This window comes from Mesocricetus auratus, unplaced genomic scaffold, assembly GCF_017639785.1.
Source record: "Mesocricetus auratus isolate SY011 unplaced genomic scaffold, BCM_Maur_2.0 Super-Scaffold_100004, whole genome shotgun sequence".
NCBI lineage: Eukaryota > Metazoa > Chordata > Mammalia > Rodentia > Cricetidae > Mesocricetus > Mesocricetus auratus.
Genome location: NW_024429189.1, coordinates 117,456,361 through 117,461,869, shown reverse-complemented (window position 1 = coordinate 117,461,869; position 5,509 = coordinate 117,456,361). Strand labels below are relative to the sequence as shown.

General features: G+C 42.7%; 1 pseudogene; it reads right to left on the bottom strand.

Annotated features, from left to right (window-relative positions):
- Window positions 1-4,114: 4,114 nt before the first annotated feature.
- Window positions 4,115-5,281, bottom strand: LOC101841675 (annotated as a pseudogene).
- Window positions 5,282-5,509: the final 228 nt, after the last annotated feature.

Here is a 5,509-nt window from a genome sequence, read left to right as displayed (position 1 = left end):
GATACCATCTCACTCCTGTCAGAAGGGCTAAAATCAAAAACACCAATGACAATTTATGCTGGAGAGGATGTGGTGAAAGGGGGACACTCCTCCATTGCTGGTGGGAGTGCCAACTGGTTCAGCCACTTTGGAAATCAGTATGGAGATTCCTCAGAAAAATGGGAATAAACCTACCACAAGACCCAGCAACTCCACTCTTAGGCATATATCCAAAAGATGCCCATTCATACAACAAAGATGTCTGTTCCACTATGTTCATAGCAGCTTTATTTGTAATTGCCAGAACTTGGAAGCAACCTAGATGTCCCTCAACCGAAGAGTGGATAGAGAAAATGTGGTACATTTACACAATGGAGTACTATTCAGCAGAAAAAAACAATGGAATCATGAGATTCGCAGGCAAATGGATGACACTAGAAGAAACCATCCTGAGTGAGGTAACCCAGTCACAAAAAGAGAAACATGGCATGTACTCTCTCATATATGGATTTTAGGCATAGATCTGGGGAGTGCCAGCCTACAATCCTATGGCCAGAGAGAGTCATTTAGTGGCTGATCAAAGAAGAGGCAGACTCCCTCAGTTAAGTACTGAGCCGAACTCAAGAAAGCCAGTAACAGAGAGGGAGGACTGATGATCAAAGGGATTAAGACTGGGCTGGTTTAACCCCCAGAAGCAGCTGACCAGACAAAGGTTAACTCTTGAATCCCAGGCATCAGCCTGGGAAGCCAGCATGGGACTGATCAAGACCCCCTGAATCTGGGTGTCAGTGAGGAGGCCTAGGGAATCTATTGAGCCTTGGGCAGCAGATCAGTACCCATCCCAAGTATACACACGGTCTTTGGACTCCCATTGAACAATGTGAGGTGCACTCTCACCCTGAACTCTTGGGGAAGGATCTAGGCCCTGCCCTATATGAAATGACAGACTATGGACACCCCCATGGAGGGCCTCACCCTCCCTGGGGGAATGAGGGGATAATGGGGGGGTTGGGGGGAGGGCACGGGAGGAGAGGAGGGAAAGGGAGAGGAACCTGGAACTGACTTGTTTCTTATCTAAATTTAAACTGGAAAATAAAATTTTTAAAAAAATTTTAAAAAAAGAAACCTCTAGTTTTGAACTCATAAGCCATGTGCCAGGAAATGTATTCTGTTTTAAAAATGAGAAAATAAAAATGAGTGTGCAAAAAAAAAAGAAAGAACAAACCTCAACATAACAAGGCTATATACAATACTTCTATAGCCAACATTATACTAAATGAGGTTAAATTGAGAGCATTACCTCTAAAACATGAGGCCAGATACAGGTGTCCACTATCTCCACTCTCACTCACTATAGTGTTTTAAGTCTTAACCAAAGTAATAAGACAAGAAAAAGAAATAATACATGTGTAGGGGGTGCTGGATGTTTCTGCAGCTAGCAGAGGACTTGGGTCCTAGTCCCAGCATCCACATAGTGGTTCACAACCATCTGTAACTCCAGTTCCTGGAGATTTGTCACCCTCTTCTAATCACGACAGGCACCAAACACACACGTGGTACACATAAATTACTTGTAGGCAAAAAAAACTCACACATAAAATAGATTGTTAAGAGAAGCTTTTCCTTTTGCTAGCCGCTTTGGTTTATCCCCCGCCAGTCGCCTGGGCTCTGCCGCGCTAGCCTGGTTCTAGATCCGCATGAGTCCCAAATAAACACACAGGAGGCTATATGAATTATGAAGCTGTTGGCCTTGCTTGTTTCTAACTGGCTAGCTCTGACTTAAGTAATTACCCCATAATTGTTAATCTAAGTATGTTTCTTACCGGGGAGGTTCCAGGTTTCCTACCCCAATGGCGGTTACATCTCGAACTCTCTTGTGTTTCCCCTTCCCAGAATCCTCCTCGAATCCTAGTCCCTCCTATCTAGGTTTTCTATTGGCCAGACAGTACTTTATTGACAAATGCACAGGCAAATAACAGGACTTCCCCAACAATAGATAATTTTAAAAATTTTAAAAAGAACACAAATGGGAAAGGAAGATGTCAAATTATCTGGATTTGTAGACAACATAAGCCTGTACTTAAAAGACCCTCAATAGTCCCACAGTATCTTAGTCTCTGTCTTACTGCTGTGAAGAGACACTATGATCAAAGCAACTCTTCTAAGAGAAAACATTTAATTGGGGCTGGCTTACAGTTTCAGAGGTTTAGTCCATTGTCATCAAAGCAGGGAGCATGGCAGTTAATCCTGACCTGTAAGCAGAGAGGGGAGAGTGAGAGAGTTGGGGGGGGCATCTGGTGCTGGCATGGGCTTTTGAAATCTCAAAGCTTACTCCCAGTAATACCTTCCTCCAACAAGGCCACACCTCCTAATCCTTCTAATCCCTTTCAAATAGTGCCGCTCCCTGGTGACTCAGCATTCAAATATGTGAGCCTATGGGGACCATTCCTGTTTAAACCACCACAGTCAGAAATATCTAAGATCTGATAAATGCTTCTAGAAAAGTAGTAAAATACAAAATCAGCATAGTAAAACCTGTAGCTTTTCTATATACTAATGAAAAACTCATTGAGAAATTGAAGTTCAGAAAGAAAAATCTGTTTATCATAGTTTCAAAAAAAAAAGCTAGAAATAAACCTAGCCAAAATGATGAAAGAGAATTATAATAAAGGAAAAAGATGACACTACAAAATGGAAAGGCCTCCCATGTTTGTGGATAGGCAGAATTAATATTGTAAAAGAGCTGTATTAGCAAAAACAACTTATAGAATCAATATAATCACTATCAAAAGCCCAATGAAAGTTTTCACATACCTAGGGAAAAAAACCCTAAATCCTCTCCTTACTTTCTATGATGTAATGGAACCTTCTTAGAATACACTTCTTTTTAAGCAGAATACTTAGCATTTGTTTGGAATGTGCGTGTGTGTTCATGTGTGTTCATGTGTGTACACAGGTACACTTGCCATGCACATGTGCAGAGGCCAAAACAGAATGCCTCTCTTCCTCAGACCACACACTATGGTCCTGTCCCTTATGTGAGCATCATAGAGATGAAACGATTTTCCTCCAGAGAAGGTCCCATTAACAGAAATAATTGAGCTCGGGATACCTTTACCTCGCTGGAGATGTTTTCTCTACACTCTGTCAAATCTTCCAGGCATGTATGCATGTTAGCCTGTTACACTCCAGTGTGAATACTGCAAGAGTCATGAACTTTGAAGTCAGCGAGGAAGCATGGCTTCAATGTTTACAAATTTGACTTGTTTGGAGAAGTAGTAAAGAGTCCATGAGCCTGGGTTTCCTCACCTTGGAGACCACGGTACCTGATGCGACACACTGGCATGTGACACACTGCCACAGAATATGGTACAGTTGAGCTACTTAAAAATTGTAGCTTCTCTAACTCCCCATTTTTTATGCTCATCCCATACTATCGGCCTAATAATTTCCTGTCCCCCCTCTATCTCTAAGATGTAAGTTCTAAGGCTCAGAATAAGAGGGGCAGTCACTGTTGGCAATCTCCAATCTTTAGATTGGTTATTTGGGAATGGGCAGGCGGTACAGAAACTTCCACCTACGAATGGCACCCAGTATGGGGCTAAAATTTCCACTTAAGACTTTACAAAGCTTAAAGAAGGATTCTAAACACAGGAATGGAGTCAAGCACAGCTTCTTTGTAACGAGAGCTTTCTGGCCCGGAAGGTCTCACTGCCCTTCAGCCCGAAACGAACACACAGATGATATATTAGTTATTAAACTGTTAGCTGGTGGCATGGGCTTCTTATTGGCTAGTTGTTATTTTATTTGTTAATTTTAACCCATTTCTATTAATCTATGTTATTTCCATGTGGTCTTGGCTTACCAGAAAAGGGTCCAGACCGGCTACTCCTTTGGTGGGCTACATGGCAACTGGGTCTGCCTGTTTCCCAGAATTCTCCCCATCTCCTAGTCCCATCTATCTCCTGCCTCTATTGGCCACAGTGTTTTATTCATCAACCAATAAGGAAAGCACATATACAGAAGGACAACCCCCATCATCTCTTCTTTTCTGTCTAAATAAAAAGAAGAGTTTTAATTTTTTATTTTATTTTATTTTATTATTTATTTTAATACAAAGCCTTGGCATTAGCAATTTTATGAAAAAATAAAATGTACTAAAAATAAGCGCTTGTGTGGCACGACTGGTAAATGATGCACAAAAATAGGTTCTTTTTTCCTTCAAAGCAATCAGTCAGAAAGCAGTGTTTTTCCTTCCTCAAAACCATTCTACCTCATTAGCATTCAAGCTAGCTGTGGCTCTGAAGGTCGTGTAGCAGAGTGTGAGAGCACTGAGGAGGCCAAAACTGTCGATAATAAACCATTCTTCTGTTACTGCAAGGTTGATTTTACCCGTTCGAGGAGTGAGCTCCCCATCTTGAGGAAGAGGCGATTGCCTGAAGTTCACAGTGGCTCAAGACCAAGGGAACTGTCGCTGGCAAGGTCACTGAGGGCTGATCTGCAGTTAACTGCTTGAGTTCTGGTGAGCCTTTCCATATCAAATGCTACATTATCAGCACATGGCAGATTTGGCACAATTCCTAGGGCTTTCAAGATATTAAGTTTGCACACAGAACAGGCATGGTGTTCACTAAGCCAGGGATCCACGCATGGTTTGTGGGAAACGTGCTTGCAGGGGAGAACCCGAACATCATTCTGCTTATAGCTCTCCATGCAGACTGAACAATGGTCGAAGCCTGGGTCTGTTTCCTTATCGCCCTTCCTTATCGCGGCATTCGAGTTCCAACAGCTATTGTCATTTGTACAGAGATGTTTTTCTCCAGATAACTCAAAATATCAATTCTGTTATCATGACAGCAATAGTATCTCCCGTACCTGGATGAGTCATGGTGACCTGCTCGTCTTTCGATTTGTTATTGTAGATGACTACAGCAACCACATTGTGGAAAGCAGCCCATGATATTTTCTCTTTAAAGGTGCAATTTCCTCTTTGCAGCAGGGCGATCCACTATTTGATATTAGGAGGGACAAAGAATCGTGTTTGAGGATCACAGCCCAGATGATCAGCAACTCCGTGGATGGGCAGCATTGCCAGCACCTGGCCACAGACCTCAGCCTTGGATGAGTCGAGCCGGTGATGTTCCCAGTCGATGCCGAACGTGAGCTGGGTGCTTCGGCCCGGCTCCTGCACCGTCACGTTGATGAGCTCCGTGTAGTACTCCTGGCTCTTGTTATCTGCCGGTGTAGGCCACAGGCTGCAGGTCAGCAGTGCCAGCAGCACCGAGAGTCGGACACCGCTCATCGTCCATCCGGCAGCTGCCCCGCCCCTGCTGCTCAGGGACTGGGCTCCAGGGTCGGCTGAGGGTTTTAATTTTAACATACTAAAATTATATATCACAAAACAATTATCAAGTAAGAACTATAGTTAGAAATATTTACTCCATTAACATTTGGCAAATTTTATAGAAAATATCCTATCATCTATCCTACTTTTGTGAGTCCAAAGTTTTATATGTAACTTACCTTTTTT